Source organism: Eleutherodactylus coqui, unplaced genomic scaffold (assembly GCF_035609145.1).
Source record: "Eleutherodactylus coqui strain aEleCoq1 unplaced genomic scaffold, aEleCoq1.hap1 HAP1_SCAFFOLD_196, whole genome shotgun sequence".
Lineage (NCBI taxonomy): Eukaryota > Metazoa > Chordata > Amphibia > Anura > Eleutherodactylidae > Eleutherodactylus > Eleutherodactylus coqui.
In genome coordinates, this window is record NW_027101943.1 from 80462 (window position 1) to 97880 (window position 17419).

At 50.9% G+C, this 17419-nt stretch overlaps 3 pseudogenes; all 3 read right to left on the reverse strand.

The window, feature by feature from the left end:
• Positions 1–4664: 4664 nt before the first annotated feature.
• Positions 4665–4792, reverse strand: LOC136593691 (U2 spliceosomal RNA; annotated as a pseudogene).
• A 5745-nt stretch (positions 4793–10537) lies between these two features.
• Positions 10538–10665, reverse strand: LOC136593692 (U2 spliceosomal RNA; annotated as a pseudogene).
• A 5765-nt stretch (positions 10666–16430) lies between these two features.
• Positions 16431–16558, reverse strand: LOC136593693 (U2 spliceosomal RNA; annotated as a pseudogene).
• Between the last annotated feature and the right edge of the window lie 861 nt (positions 16559–17419).

Sequence of the window (17419 nt, forward strand, 5' to 3'; positions counted from 1 at the left end):
GCAGGCTGCTTGGCATACTAGCCAGACCAGAGCAGAAAAGTAAAAAAGAGAGGATACTGTGATCCTCCCAGCACATCAACACCAGGCAAAGTTTAAAGCAGTACTCACTATTTCTGACGTGCAGCGGGGGAACGGAGGTCCTCTCCCCGGAGCTCTCAGACCGACAGCAGGCTCCATTAAAGTGTAGTGCAATTCAAATATCAATGCACCACAGCACCATCTAGTGGCCAAAACAGAGATAACCAGGACCTGAACCTCTTCTCATCCCTTTCTCAAAGCACTAAACAAAGCCAATCCTTGCCCATTAGAAAGAGCAACGAGGCCCCTAAGGCCTCCTTCCCACGAGCGTGACGGGCTCCGCCGCGTAATATTACGCAGTGAAGCCCGTCACGGCGCCCCCCAGAGACCCCATACTTACCAGTGGAAGATCGCGTGAAGACACTTCCCTGCACACCGCCGTCGCGTCATGTGACACGCCCACCGCGTCACATGACGCGGCCGGCCGTGTCACGTGACGCGCCGGCCGCGTCATATGACGAGCGACGGTAGGTGGGGAAGCGTTTTTTCACGCTATCTTCCGCTGGTTGCAGCGGGAGATAGCGTGAACGGAAGCCGTCAGCGCGTACACCCGCAGCAAATAGAACATGCTGCGGGTGACAACGGGAGATTTCACGGTGCGTAATTCCGCGGTGGAATTACGCATCGTGTGCATTGTGCTATTAGGTTCAATAGAACCTAATAGCATGGGGCAACGCAGCGGATTTTTGCCGCGGATTTACGCGGCGTAAATCCGTTCGTGGGAAGGAGGCCTAAGGCCTCATGTCCACGGGGAAAATAAGAATTAAAATCCGCAGCGGATTTTAACTCTTCTCCCGCGCGCGGATCCGCACCCCATAGGGATGCATTGACCACCCGCGGGTAGATAAATACCCGCGGATCGTCAATAAAAGTGATTTTAAAAAAAATGGAGCATGAAAAAAATCTGGACCATGCTCCATTTTCATGCGGGTCTCCCGCGGGCTTCTATTGAAGCCTATGGAAGCCGTCCGGATCCGCGGGACACAAAAATCATATTTTACTTACACGCTCCGGTTCTTCTCTTCGGCGCCGCGCCATCTTCTCTCAGTCGCGGCCGGATCATTTTGCTTCGGCCCGGCGCATGCACATCCGCCGAGCCGAAGAATGAAGATCCGGCCGCGAAGAGAGAAGATGACGCCGCCGCGAAGAGAAGAAACGGAGCGGATGGGAGGTGAGTTTATTCTCATTTATTCCCATTTTCAGCGCTCATGTCCGCGGGGCAGGAGGGACCCGCTGCAGATTCTACATGGAGAATCTGCAGCGGATCTGATTTTCCCCGTGGACATGAGGCCTAAGTGTGTTGAGAAGAGGGACCCACAGTTAACTACAAGGAGAATACCTCCCCACCTTACTGCCAAGTGATCTGTGGAGGAATATCTGCATAGCCAGACTGCTATATAGAAACTGTCAGCAACCCACAAAGACAGACCCTGTGCCAAAGGGTACTGACAGAAAAACACTATATAGCCTCCTCAGCATTACAAAATAGCCTGGAAGCAAGTCCCAGCCCCCGCAACACCCAAGGAAGCAATACATCGCGCGCCTCGCAGACGCAAATATCAAATTCCCGGTGCGACCCAGCGGACTCCTCAATCCCAAACACTTTCTTCTCAGCAAATACTGATAGTTCTAAAAAAAGAAAGGACTCTTATCAGGCAAAGCCACACTTAACAAATCTTCAAAACTCTACAGGAGCGCTACCTAAGGCACTCAAGATGGAATAGCAGGACTCTATGTTCTAACTCCACCCGCCACATGAGGCTCCTCAGCAACACATAACAGGACCACTCAACATCAATGAGCTTCTAAAGGAACTTTTAACAAACAACTACGCCTTCCAACGCCTCCATAAAGAATACGCCACCCAGTAGACCACTATACAACAAATAGCGACCAATCCACAGCGCATATCCAAGAATTAACTATTCAGGATGGTTAAGCGACGTATTAAAGCAACGGCCCCCAGGAGACTCTCAGAGTACTTCCCGCCTGGCACACAGAGCAACAAAAACAAACCCGCCACATCTCATTCAAACATCCCCGTAACCGAAGAAATACCCAACACCCACAGCCCTGCGGCTCTGTCTCCATACTCCTCCACAGGATCTCTCCCGCCTACCCCAGCCAATCCCAACACCTCCCCTGGAAGCGGAGGGAAAAGGAATGTTCAGGACCCCCTACCAGCCTCCCCCTCCCCAAAAGGACCGGCGGCAAAAAAGAGCCAAAATAACAATCCACAAGAAACTCCCCCGCAGACAGATCCTATCAACAATCTCCAAGCTTATCCCGACTCTGAAAGCCCCTTAACTATAAACGCTCTGAAGACTATGCTAATCTCGCTGCAAAAGGACATTTCTAAAGATATACAGAGCCTCTCTGGTCAATTACAATCTAACATCGACCACCTAGCTACCAGAACTGACCACCTTGAACGGAAAATGGGAGAATTTACCAAAGCCCACAACGAGTTGGTAGATGCGCATGGCAGTATGGAAGAAGTCGCATATTTGAGAGAGAAGGTCATAGACTTGGAAGACCGATCCAGAAGAAACAATCTCAAATTTAGGGGAGTTCCAGAGACTGTGACCCCCCCTGACATTCCACAATATATACTCAAATTACTCCAAACGCTCCTCCCGGACCTTCCCGAGATCGAATATGCAGTTGACAGAGCCCACAGAATTCCAAAAGCACGCTCTGTCCCTGAGTCAGCCCCCAGAGAAATCTTAGCAAGAATACACTTCCATAAAATAAAAGAGGAAGTCTTGGCAGTTGGGAGGCGTAGAGGCACACTACCGACTCCATATGAAGACATACAAATATTTCCAGATCTTTCAGCCGCCACTCTGCAGTCTCGGAGAAAGTTTACAGAAGTTACAGCAGCACTACGAGAGGCGCACATCAAGTATAGATGGGGATTCCCAACCAAACTACTGATCTCAAAAAATGGAACCATCCAGGTTGCCACCTCGCCAGAAGAAGGCGTCTCGTTCCTGAAACAATGGGGGATCCCTATCCTTCAGAAGCCTCTGAGGACGGCGGTAGAATCTCCTACAAGAATCGAACAAGACTGGAAAACATCAGATAAGCATGGCAGACACGCATAAATTGATGTTGTAAAGGGTCTTGAACCCATAGTTATATTTCTCCTTTACGGAGCCTAAAGTGGATGGTTTAAAATGCCACCCCTACCTAAGGTTCATTCATCCAGTGCAGATAGGCGCTGGATGAACAATATTTTGATTTTGTTAACTGTTAATGATGTTTTTTTTCCTTATGTCAAATATAGTTATAAAAGGTTCAGTAGGAGGCCACTTCCCTACCCCCCCCCCCCCCACCATACTTAATATGAAAAAACACAACGACTCCCCAGCGTATAAACCACCTACCAGTTATGCCCATTAGCATCACATCCCTAAATGTAAAAGGCCTGAACAGCCCCTATAAACGTAGCATGCTTTGGAGACAGGCTCTTAAGTCCCACTCAGACATCTTCCTCGCCCAAGAGACACACTTCCTGAGAGATAAACACCCCCCCTGCAACCACCCTAAATTTCCAAACATTTTCCTGGCATCAAATGAAGGGAAAAAAAAGAAAGGCGTAATGATAGCCATTAGCCGGAACGTTACATTTTCCCAAAAAAACGTATACGTGGACCCAGGCGGGCGATTTCTAATATTAGTCTGCGTAATTAACGCCACCACCTACACTCTAGTAAATGTCTACTTCCCATTTAAAAGGCAGGGCCAAATTCTTCAAACATGTTCTTTCCGAAGTGGCTAAAATTCGAGAGGGGAATTTGGTGATCGGAGGAGATCTAAACTCAGTGGTGGACCCTACCTTGGACTCCACCGCGAGCGGCAGGGGCATGTCACCCATTGTCCCAATCATACACTCAGAAGAATTATACGACGTGTGGAGGTGCATGCATGGATCGTAGAGGGACTACACGTTTCTCTCCGCGCCACATGCATCTTATTCTAGGATAGATATGTTCCTGCTGCCGTGGGCAGGCCTCGAGGGGGTTTTACAGGCGGATATTGGAACAATATCATGGTCTGACCACGCCCCCATATCCTTAACGCTCCAAGAGAGCCCATTTCAATAAATGGCGGCATGGTTGCGTGTTTTTTTGCGCTTGCAAATGTGCTTGATTCGTGCTAACAAAAGTACAGTAAGGGCCGCTTCACACAAACATATTTGTTTCAATGGATGCCTTCAGAATTCTCTTTACTCACACATTTCGCATGCGTGCAAAACCTCACCATGCTCTATTTTTGTGCACATTTGCGCACCAAGGGTCCCTGTACAAGTCTATGGGAAGTGTGCACGTAACCGATTCCTATCTCCAAAAAAAGTTATAATAAACAGCGATAAAGTCTTATAAACTCCAAAATGGTACAAATAAAAACTACAGGACATCACGCAAAAACACGAGCCGTCGCACAAGTATCATGCGATACTTCCGCCATGTATCACGTGGACATGAGGCCTAAATCTAAGTGCTTGGTTGTTAGCAGCCGCAGCTGTGCTGCACCTCTTGCTCATCAGTTTTTTTTCCCGCTTTTGGAAACTGCTGTAGGAAAGGGGGTGCACCAGTACTGGAGGTACTGCAATACCAGGTCAATGTGCGGAGTGGACAGAGCAAGCACTTTTTCCAGCTCCCTGTTCTAAAAATCCATTTAATATATGATCCCCAGATAGGGGACGTATCAGATGCAACACGCTCAGCCAGCACTCCGGGCACACCCACAATGCACTGAGGGAGCCGGAAGACCTTTGCATAGCCCCGCCCAACACCTTCTCAACCAGGGTGAGCCGTCCCCGCGGGAGACCCGCGCCTGAATGGAGCATGTCCGGATTTTTTCCTGCACGCGGGACCCGCGCCTGCAGGGAAAAATGACATCCGCAGGTATTTTACTACCTGCAGGTGTCTAATGCATCCATATCCATTGCATAGCGCCGATCGCAATGTCGGGGGTGGGCGGGTCCGAACAGCCCGGGATGACAGCTCCATGCTGCGGACACCGACAGCATGGAGCTGTCACGTCCAGAGCCCGAGGGGCTTTAGTCTCTGCAGGACACATGTTTTTACTTCCTCAGAGAATAAAGCCCACTTCAGGAGGACGTAAAAACACTATGGCCCGGGGCGTGGCTTAGCAAGCAAGGAGAGAGGTCGCACGCTGTTTTGCTCCTCCACAGAATCTCCCTTTTCAGCCCTTTTCTGGGTCAAATCAGTGACCCAAACAGAGGCAGACAAGAGCACAGCACCTGGGGACCCACCAGAACCCACAACCGGCCCGGACAAGGCTCACCTGGTGATCTCCAGCCGCCAAAAAGAAGCCGAAGAGCCGCGGCCCTGCACAGCGGCCCGCGCCCTAACCCGACAAGTACCGCGCTCAGAAACACCCGGCGAGGACCGCTCACGGAGCCCCAAGCAGAGGACTATGGCACAAGGTAACCCCTGCCGACTTGGAGGGGAGGCTCTGTCACCCTCAGTGCCCGCGCTCTCACCGCAGCGCCTTGCAAATACACAGCCGCGGCTCCCTCCCTCTGAATATACCGCCGTGGCCACCAACCTGCAACTCGGCGGCACATACAATCATCAGGGTGATCCCCCGCTGGACTAATCCCCACGCTGGTGGTTTTCCCCCTCCTGCTCCCCAGAGCCGACAATCAGCACGGGCGGGCACACCGGAAGATCTGCACCTAGTCTCTAGCTCCCTGTGAGGCAGCGGCCATCTCGCCCCCCCTCCCCCCTGAGTCGAGCAGGCTGCTTGGCATACTAGCCAGACCAGAGCAGAAAAGTAAAAAAGAGAGGATACTGTGATCCTCCCAGCACATCAACACCAGGCAAAGTTTAAAGCAGTACTCACTATTTCTGACGTGCAGCGGGGGAACGGAGGTCCTCTCCCCGGAGCTCTCAGACCGACAGCAGGCTCCATTAAAGTGTAGTGCAATTCAAATATCAATGCACCACAGCACCATCTAGTGGCCAAAACAGAGATAACCAGGACCTGAACCTCTTCTCATCCCTTTCTCAAAGCACTAAACAAAGCCAATCCTTGCCCATTAGAAAGAGCAACGAGGCCCCTAAGGCCTCCTTCCCACGAGCGTGACGGGCTCCGCCGCGTAATATTACGCAGTGAAGCCCGTCACGGCGCCCCCCAGAGACCCCATACTTACCAGTGGAAGATCGCGTGAAGACACTTCCCTGCACACCGCCGTCGCGTCATGTGACACGCCCACCGCGTCACATGACGCGGCCGGCCGTGTCACGTGACGCGCCGGCCGCGTCATATGACGAGCGACGGTAGGTGGGGAAGCGTTTTTTCACGCTATCTTCCGCTGGTTGCAGCGGGAGATAGCGTGAACGGAAGCCGTCAGCGCGTACACCCGCAGCAAATAGAACATGCTGCGGGTGACAACGGGAGATTTCACGGTGCGTAATTCCGCGGTGGAATTACGCATCGTGTGCATTGTGCTATTAGGTTCAATAGAACCTAATAGCATGGGGCAACGCAGCGGATTTTTGCCGCGGATTTACGCGGCGTAAATCCGTTCGTGGGAAGGAGGCCTAAGGCCTCATGTCCACGGGGAAAATAAGAATTAAAATCCGCAGCGGATTTTAACTCTTCTCCCGCGCGCGGATCCGCACCCCATAGGGATGCATTGACCACCCGCGGGTAGATAAATACCCGCGGATCGTCAATAAAAGTGATTTTAAAAAAAATGGAGCATGAAAAAAATCTGGACCATGCTCCATTTTCATGCGGGTCTCCCGCGGGCTTCTATTGAAGCCTATGGAAGCCGTCCGGATCCGCGGGACACAAAAATCATATTTTACTTACACGCTCCGGTTCTTCTCTTCGGCGCCGCGCCATCTTCTCTCAGTCGCGGCCGGATCATTTTGCTTCGGCCCGGCGCATGCGCGAGGCACGTCACCGACGTCATCATGCACATCCGCCGAGCCGAAGAATGAAGATCCGGCCGCGACGAGAGAAGATGACGCCGCCGCGAAGAGAAGAAACGGAGCGGATGGGAGGTGAGTTTATTCTCATTTATTCCCATTTTCAGCGCTCATGTCCGCGGGGCAGGAGGGACCCGCTGCAGATTCTACATGGAGAATCTGCAGCGGATCTGATTTTCCCCGTGGACATGAGGCCTAAGTGTGTTGAGAAGAGGGACCCACAGTTAACTACAAGGAGAATACCTCCCCACCTTACTGCCAAGTGATCTGTGGAGGAATATCTGCATAGCCAGACTGCTATATAGAAACTGTCAGCAACCCACAAAGACAGACCCTGTGCCAAAGGGTACTGACAGAAAAACACTATATAGCCTCCTCAGCATTACAAAATAGCCTGGAAGCAAGTCCCAGCCCCCGCAACACCCAAGGAAGCAATACATCGCGCGCCTCGCAGACGCAAATATCAAATTCCCGGTGCGACCCAGCGGACTCCTCAATCCCAAACACTTTCTTCTCAGCAAATACTGATAGTTCTAAAAAAAGAAAGGACTCTTATCAGGCAAAGCCACACTTAACAAATCTTCAAAACTCTACAGGAGCGCTACCTAAGGCACTCAAGATGGAATAGCAGGACTCTATGTTCTAACTCCACCCGCCACATGAGGCTCCTCAGCAACACATAACAGGACCACTCAACATCAATGAGCTTCTAAAGGAACTTTTAACAAACAACTACGCCTTCCAACGCCTCCATAAAGAATACGCCACCCAGTAGACCACTATACAACAAATAGCGACCAATCCACAGCGCATATCCAAGAATTAACTATTCAGGATGGTTAAGCGACGTATTAAAGCAACGGCCCCCAGGAGACTCTCAGAGTACTTCCCGCCTGGCACACAGAGCAACAAAAACAAACCCGCCACATCTCATTCAAACATCCCCGTAACCGAAGAAATACCCAACACCCACAGCCCTGCGGCTCTGTCTCCATACTCCTCCACAGGATCTCTCCCGCCTACCCCAGCCAATCCCAACACCTCCCCTGGAAGCGGAGGGAAAAGGAATGTTCAGGACCCCCTACCAGCCTCCCCCTCCCCAAAAGGACCGGCGGCAAAAAAGAGCCAAAATAACAATCCACAAGAAACTCCCCCGCAGACAGATCCTATCAACAATCTCCAAGCTTATCCCGACTCTGAAAGCCCCTTAACTATAAACGCTCTGAAGACTATGCTAATCTCGCTGCAAAAGGACATTTCTAAAGATATACAGAGCCTCTCTGGTCAATTACAATCTAACATCGACCACCTAGCTACCAGAACTGACCACCTTGAACGGAAAATGGGAGAATTTACCAAAGCCCACAACGAGTTGGTAGATGCGCATGGCAGTATGGAAGAAGTCGCATATTTGAGAGAGAAGGTCATAGACTTGGAAGACCGATCCAGAAGAAACAATCTCAAATTTAGGGGAGTTCCAGAGACTGTGACCCCCCCTGACATTCCACAATATATACTCAAATTACTCCAAACGCTCCTCCCGGACCTTCCCGAGATCGAATATGCAGTTGACAGAGCCCACAGAATTCCAAAAGCACGCTCTGTCCCTGAGTCAGCCCCCAGAGAAATCTTAGCAAGAATACACTTCCATAAAATAAAAGAGGAAGTCTTGGCAGTTGGAAGGCGTAGAGGCACACTACCGACTCCATATGAAGACATACAAATATTTCCAGATCTTTCAGCCGCCACTCTGCAGTCTCGGAGAAAGTTTACAGAAGTTACAGCAGCACTACGAGAGGCGCACATCAAGTATAGATGGGGATTCCCAACCAAACTACTGATCTCAAAAAATGGAACCATCCAGGTTGCCACCTCGCCAGAAGAAGGCGTCTCGTTCCTGAAACAATGGGGGATCCCTATCCTTCAGAAGCCTCTGAGGACGGCGGTAGAATCTCCTACAAGAATCGAACAAGACTGGAAAACATCAGATAAGCATGGCAGACACGCATAAATTGATGTTGTAAAGGGTCTTGAACCCATAGTTATATTTCTCCTTTACGGAGCCTAAAGTGGATGGTTTAAAATGCCACCCCTACCTAAGGTTCATTCATCCAGTGCAGATAGGCGCTGGATGAACAATATTTTGATTTTGTTAACTGTTAATGATGTTTTTTTTCCTTATGTCAAATATAGTTATAAAAGGTTCAGTAGGAGGCCACTTCCCTACCCCCCCCCCCCACCATACTTAATATGAAAAAACACAACGACTCCCCAGCGTATAAACCACCTACCAGTTATGCCCATTAGCATCACATCCCTAAATGTAAAAGGCCTGAACAGCCCCTATAAACGTAGCATGCTTTGGAGACAGGCTCTTAAGTCCCACTCAGACATCTTCCTCGCCCAAGAGACACACTTCCTGAGAGATAAACACCCCCCCTGCAACCACCCTAAATTTCCAAACATTTTCCTGGCATCAAATGAAGGGAAAAAAAAGAAAGGCGTAATGATAGCCATTAGCCGGAACGTTACATTTTCCCAAAAAAACGTATACGTGGACCCAGGCGGGCGATTTCTAATATTAGTCTGCGTAATTAACGCCACCACCTACACTCTAGTAAATGTCTACTTCCCATTTAAAAGGCAGGGCCAAATTCTTCAAACATGTTCTTTCCGAAGTGGCTAAAATTCGAGAGGGGAATTTGGTGATCGGAGGAGATCTAAACTCAGTGGTGGACCCTACCTTGGACTCCACCGCGAGCGGCAGGGGCATGTCACCCATTGTCCCAATCATACACTCAGAAGAATTATACGACGTGTGGAGGTGCATGCATGGATCGTAGAGGGACTACACGTTTCTCTCCGCGCCACATGCATCTTATTCTAGGATAGATATGTTCCTGCTGCCGTGGGCAGGCCTCGAGGGGGTTTTACAGGCGGATATTGGAACAATATCATGGTCTGACCACGCCCCCATATCCTTAACGCTCCAAGAGAGCCCATTTCAATAAATGGCGGCATGGTTGCGTGTTTTTTTGCGCTTGCAAATGTGCTTGATTCGTGCTAACAAAAGTACAGTAAGGGCCGCTTCACACAAACATATTTGTTTCAATGGATGCCTTCAGAATTCTCTTTACTCACACATTTCGCATGCGTGCAAAACCTCACCATGCTCTATTTTTGTGCACATTTGCGCACCAAGGGTCCCTGTACAAGTCTATGGGAAGTGTGCACGTAACCGATTCCTATCTCCAAAAAAAGTTATAATAAACAGCGATAAAGTCTTATAAACTCCAAAATGGTACAAATAAAAACTACAGGACATCACGCAAAAACACGAGCCGTCGCACAAGTATCATGCGATACTTCCGCCATGTATCACGTGGACATGAGGCCTAAATCTAAGTGCTTGGTTGTTAGCAGCCGCAGCTGTGCTGCACCTCTTGCTCATCAGTTTTTTTTCCCGCTTTTGGAAACTGCTGTAGGAAAGGGGGTGCACCAGTACTGGAGGTACTGCAATACCAGGTCAATGTGCGGAGTGGACAGAGCAAGCACTTTTTCCAGCTCCCTGTTCTAAAAATCCATTTAATATATGATCCCCAGATAGGGGACGTATCAGATGCAACACGCTCAGCCAGCACTCCGGGCACACCCACAATGCACTGAGGGAGCCGGAAGACCTTTGCATAGCCCCGCCCAACACCTTCTCAACCAGGGTGAGCCGTCCCCGCGGGAGACCCGCGCCTGAATGGAGCATGTCCGGATTTTTTCCTGCACGCGGGACCCGCGCCTGCAGGGAAAAATGACATCCGCAGGTATTTTACTACCTGCAGGTGTCTAATGCATCCATATCCATTGCATAGCGCCGATCGCAATGTCGGGGGTGGGCGGGTCCGAACAGCCCGGGATGACAGCTCCATGCTGCGGACACCGACAGCATGGAGCTGTCACGTCCAGAGCCCGAGGGGCTTTAGTCTCTGCAGGACACATGTTTTTACTTCCTCAGAGAATAAAGCCCACTTCAGGAGGACGTAAAAACACTATGGCCCGGGGCGTGGCTTAGCAAGCAAGGAGAGAGGTCGCACGCTGTTTTGCTCCTCCACAGAATCTCCCTTTTCAGCCCTTTTCTGGGTCAAATCAGTGACCCAAACAGAGGCAGACAAGAGCACAGCACCTGGGGACCCACCAGAACCCACAACCGGCCCGGACAAGGCTCACCTGGTGATCTCCAGCCGCCAAAAAGAAGCCGAAGAGCCGCGGCCCTGCACAGCGGCCCGCGCCCTAACCCGACAAGTACCGCGCTCAGAAACACCCGGCGAGGACCGCTCACGGAGCCCCAAGCAGAGGACTATGGCACAAGGTAACCCCTGCCGACTTGGAGGGGAGGCTCTGTCACCCTCAGTGCCCGCGCTCTCACCGCAGCGCCTTGCAAATACACAGCCGCGGCTCCCTCCCTCTGAATATACCGCCGTGGCCACCAACCTGCAACTCGGCGGCACATACAATCATCAGGGTGATCCCCCGCTGGACTAATCCCCACGCTGGTGGTTTTCCCCCTCCTGCTCCCCAGAGCCGACAATCAGCACGGGCGGGCACACCGGAAGATCTGCACCTAGTCTCTAGCTCCCTGTGAGGCAGCGGCCATCTCGCCCCCCCTCCCCCCTGAGTCGAGCAGGCTGCTTGGCATACTAGCCAGACCAGAGCAGAAAAGTAAAAAAGAGAGGATACTGTGATCCTCCCAGCACATCAACACCAGGCAAAGTTTAAAGCAGTACTCACTATTTCTGACGTGCAGCGGGGGAACGGAGGTCCTCTCCCCGGAGCTCTCAGACCGACAGCAGGCTCCATTAAAGTGTAGTGCAATTCAAATATCAATGCACCACAGCACCATCTAGTGGCCAAAACAGAGATAACCAGGACCTGAACCTCTTCTCATCCCTTTCTCAAAGCACTAAACAAAGCCAATCCTTGCCCATTAGAAAGAGCAACGAGGCCCCTAAGGCCTCCTTCCCACGAGCGTGACGGGCTCCGCCGCGTAATATTACGCAGTGAAGCCCGTCACGGCGCCCCCCAGAGACCCCATACTTACCAGTGGAAGATCGCGTGAAGACACTTCCCTGCACACCGCCGTCGCGTCATGTGACACGCCCACCGCGTCACATGACGCGGCCGGCCGTGTCACGTGACGCGCCGGCCGCGTCATATGACGCGCGACGGTAGGTGGGGAAGCGTTTTTTCACGCTATCTTCCGCTGGTTGCAGCGGGAGATAGCGTGAACGGAAGCCGTCAGCGCGTACACCCGCAGCAAATAGAACATGCTGCGGGTGACAACGGGAGATTTCACGGTGCGTAATTCCGCGGTGGAATTACGCATCGTGTGCATTGTGCTATTAGGTTCAATAGAACCTAATAGCATGGGGCAACGCAGCGGATTTTTGCCGCGGATTTACGCGGCGTAAATCCGTTCGTGGGAAGGAGGCCTAAGGCCTCATGTCCACGGGGAAAATAAGAATTAAAATCCGCAGCGGATTTTAACTCTTCTCCCGCGCGCGGATCCGCACCCCATAGGGATGCATTGACCACCCGCGGGTAGATAAATACCCGCGGATCGTCAATAAAAGTGATTTTAAAAAAAATGGAGCATGAAAAAAATCTGGACCATGCTCCATTTTCATGCGGGTCTCCCGCGGGGACGGCTCCCGCGGGCTTCTATTGAAGCCTATGGAAGCCGCCTGGATCCGCGGGACACAAAAATCATATTTTACTTACACGCTCCGGTTCTTCTCTTCGGCGCCGCGCCATCTTCTCTCAGTCGCGGCCGGATCATTTTGCTTCGGCCCGGCGCATGCGCGAGGCACGTCACCGACGTCATCATGCACATCCGCCGAGCCGAAGAATGAAGATCCGGCCGCGACGAGAGAAGATGACGCCGCCGCGAAGAGAAGAAACGGAGCGGATGGGAGGTGAGTTTATTCTCATTTATTCCCATTTTCAGCGCTCATGTCCGCGGGGCAGGAGGGACCCGCTGCAGATTCTACATGGAGAATCTGCAGCGGATCTGATTTTCCCCGTGGACATGAGGCCTAAGTGTGTTGAGAAGAGGGACCCACAGTTAACTACAAGGAGAATACCTCCCCACCTTACTGCCAAGTGATCTGTGGAGGAATATCTGCATAGCCAGACTGCTATATAGAAACTGTCAGCAACCCACAAAGACAGACCCTGTGCCAAAGGGTACTGACAGAAAAACACTATATAGCCTCCTCAGCATTACAAAATAGCCTGGAAGCAAGTCCCAGCCCCCGCAACACCCAAGGAAGCAATACATCGCGCGCCTCGCAGACGCAAATATCAAATTCCCGGTGCGACCCAGCGGACTCCTCAATCCCAAACACTTTCTTCTCAGCAAATACTGATAGTTCTAAAAAAAGAAAGGACTCTTATCAGGCAAAGCCACACTTAACAAATCTTCAAAACTCTACAGGAGCGCTACCTAAGGCACTCAAGATGGAATAGCAGGACTCTATGTTCTAACTCCACCCGCCACATGAGGCTCCTCAGCAACACATAACAGGACCACTCAACATCAATGAGCTTCTAAAGGAACTTTTAACAAACAACTACGCCTTCCAACGCCTCCATAAAGAATACGCCACCCAGTAGACCACTATACAACAAATAGCGACCAATCCACAGCGCATATCCAAGAATTAACTATTCAGGATGGTTAAGCGACGTATTAAAGCAACGGCCCCCAGGAGACTCTCAGAGTACTTCCCGCCTGGCACACAGAGCAACAAAAACAAACCCGCCACATCTCATTCAAACATCCCCGTAACCGAAGAAATACCCAACACCCACAGCCCTGCGGCTCTGTCTCCATACTCCTCCACAGGATCTCTCCCGCCTACCCCAGCCAATCCCAACACCTCCCCTGGAAGCGGAGGGAAAAGGAATGTTCAGGACCCCCTACCAGCCTCCCCCTCCCCAAAAGGACCGGCGGCAAAAAAGAGCCAAAATAACAATCCACAAGAAACTCCCCCGCAGACAGATCCTATCAACAATCTCCAAGCTTATCCCGACTCTGAAAGCCCCTTAACTATAAACGCTCTGAAGACTATGCTAATCTCGCTGCAAAAGGACATTTCTAAAGATATACAGAGCCTCTCTGGTCAATTACAATCTAACATCGACCACCTAGCTACCAGAACTGACCACCTTGAACGGAAAATGGGAGAATTTACCAAAGCCCACAACGAGTTGGTAGATGCGCATGGCAGTATGGAAGAAGTCGCATATTTGAGAGAGAAGGTCATAGACTTGGAAGACCGATCCAGAAGAAACAATCTCAAATTTAGGGGAGTTCCAGAGACTGTGACCCCCCCTGACATTCCACAATATATACTCAAATTACTCCAAACGCTCCTCCCGGACCTTCCCGAGATCGAATATGCAGTTGACAGAGCCCACAGAATTCCAAAAGCACGCTCTGTCCCTGAGTCAGCCCCCAGAGAAATCTTAGCAAGAATACACTTCCATAAAATAAAAGAGGAAGTCTTGGCAGTTGGAAGGCGTAGAGGCACACTACCGACTCCATATGAAGACATACAAATATTTCCAGATCTTTCAGCCGCCACTCTGCAGTCTCGGAGAAAGTTTACAGAAGTTACAGCAGCACTACGAGAGGCGCACATCAAGTATAGATGGGGATTCCCAACCAAACTACTGATCTCAAAAAATGGAACCATCCAGGTTGCCACCTCGCCAGAAGAAGGCGTCTCGTTCCTGAAACAATGGGGGATCCCTATCCTTCAGAAGCCTCTGAGGACGGCGGTAGAATCTCCTACAAGAATCGAACAAGACTGGAAAACATCAGATAAGCATGGCAGACACGCATAAATTGATGTTGTAAAGGGTCTTGAACCCATAGTTATATTTCTCCTTTACGGAGCCTAAAGTGGATGGTTTAAAATGCCACCCCTACCTAAGGTTCATTCATCCAGTGCAGATAGGCGCTGGATGAACAATATTTTGATTTTGTTAACTGTTAATGATGTTTTTTTTCCTTATGTCAAATATAGTTATAAAAGGTTCAGTAGGAGGCCACTTCCCTACCCCCCCCCCCCCCCCCACCATACTTAATATGAAAAAACACAACGACTCCCCAGCGTATAAACCACCTACCAGTTATGCCCATTAGCATCACATCCCTAAATGTAAAAGGCCTGAACAGCCCCTATAAACGTAGCATGCTTTGGAGACAGGCTCTTAAGTCCCACTCAGACATCTTCCTCGCCCAAGAGACACACTTCCTGAGAGATAAACACCCCCCCTGCAACCACCCTAAATTTCCAAACATTTTCCTGGCATCAAATGAAGGGAAAAAAAAGAAAGGCGTAATGATAGCCATTAGCCGGAACGTTACATTTTCCCAAAAAAACGTATACGTGGACCCAGGCGGGCGATTTCTAATATTAGTCTGCGTAATTAACGCCACCACCTACACTCTAGTAAATGTCTACTTCCCATTTAAAAGGCAGGGCCAAATTCTTCAAACATGTTCTTTCCGAAGTGGCTAAAATTCGAGAGGGGAATTTGGTGATCGGAGGAGATCTAAACTCAGTGGTGGACCCTACCTTGGACTCCACCGCGAGCGGCAGGGGCATGTCACCCATTGTCCCAATCATACACTCAGAAGAATTATACGACGTGTGGAGGTGCATGCATGGATCGTAGAGGGACTACACGTTTCTCTCCGCGCCACATGCATCTTATTCTAGGATAGATATGTTCCTGCTGCCGCGGGCAGGCCTCGAGGGGGTTTTACAGGCGGATATTGGAACAATATCATGGTCTGACCACGCCCCCATATCCTTAACGCTCCAAGAGAGCCCATTTCAATAAATGGCGGCATGGTTGCGTGTTTTTTTGCGCTTGCAAATGTGCTTGATTCGTGCTAACAAAAGTACAGTAAGGGCCGCTTCACACAAACATATTTGTTTCAATGGATGCCTTCAGAATTCTCTTTACTCACACATTTCGCATGCGTACAAAACCTCACCATGCTCTATTTTTGTGCACATTTGCGCACCAAGGGTCCCTGTACAAGTCTATGGGAAGTGTGCACGTAACCGATTCCTATCTCCAAAAAAAGTTATAATAAACAGCGATAAAGTCTTATAAACTCCAAAATGGTACAAATAAAAACTACAGGACATCACGCAAAAACACGAGCCGTCGCACAAGTATCATGCGATACTTCCGCCATGTATCACGTGGACATGAGGCCTAAATCTAAGTGCTTGGTTGTTAGCAGCCGCAGCTGCGCTGCACCTCTTGCTCATCAGTTTTTTTTCCCGCTTTTGGAAACTGCTGTAGGAAAGGGGGTGCACCAGTACTGGAGGTACTGCAATACCAGGTCAATGTGCGGAGTGGACAGAGCAAGCACTTTTTCCAGCTCCCTGTTCTAAAAATCCATTTAATATATGATCCCCAGATAGGGGACGTATCAGATGCAACACGCTCAGCCAGCACTCCGGGCACACCCACAATGCACTGAGGGAGCCGGAAGACCTTTGCATAGCCCCGCCCAACGCCTTCTCAACCAGGGTGAGCCGTCCCCGCGGGAGACCCGCGCCTGAATGGAGCATGTCCGGATTTTTTCCTGCACCCGGGACCCGCGCCTGCAGGGAAAAATGACATCCGCAGGTATTTTACTACCTGCAGGTGTCTAATGCATCCATATCCATTGCATAGCGCCGATCGCAATGTCGGGGGTGGGGGGGTCCGAACAGCCCGGGATGACAGCTCCATGCTGCGGACACCGACAGCATGGAGCTGTCACGTCCAGAGCCCGAGGGGCTTTATTCTCTGCAGGACACATGTTTTTACTTCCTCAGAGAATAAAGCCCACTTCGGGAGGACGTAAAAACACTATGGCCCAGGGCGTGGCTTAGCAAGCAAGGAGAGAGGTCGCACGCTGTTTTGCTTCTCCACAGAATCTCCCTTTTCAGCCCTTTTCTGGGTCAAATCAGTGACCCAAACAGAGGCAGACAAGAGCACAGCACCTGGGGACCCACCAGAACCCACAACCGGCCCGGACAAGGCTCACCTGGTGATCTCCAGCTGCCAAAAAGAAGCCGAAGAGCCGCGGCCCTGCACAGCGGCCCGCGCCCTAACCCGACAAGTACCGCGCTCAGAAACACCCGGCGAGGACCGCTCACGGAGCCCCAAGCAGAGGACTATGGCACAAGGTAACCCCTGCCGACTTGGAGGGGAGGCTCTGTCACCCTCAGTGCCCGCGCTCTCACCGCAGCGCCTTGCAAATACACAGCCGCGGCTCCCTCCCTCTGAATATACCGCCGTGGCCA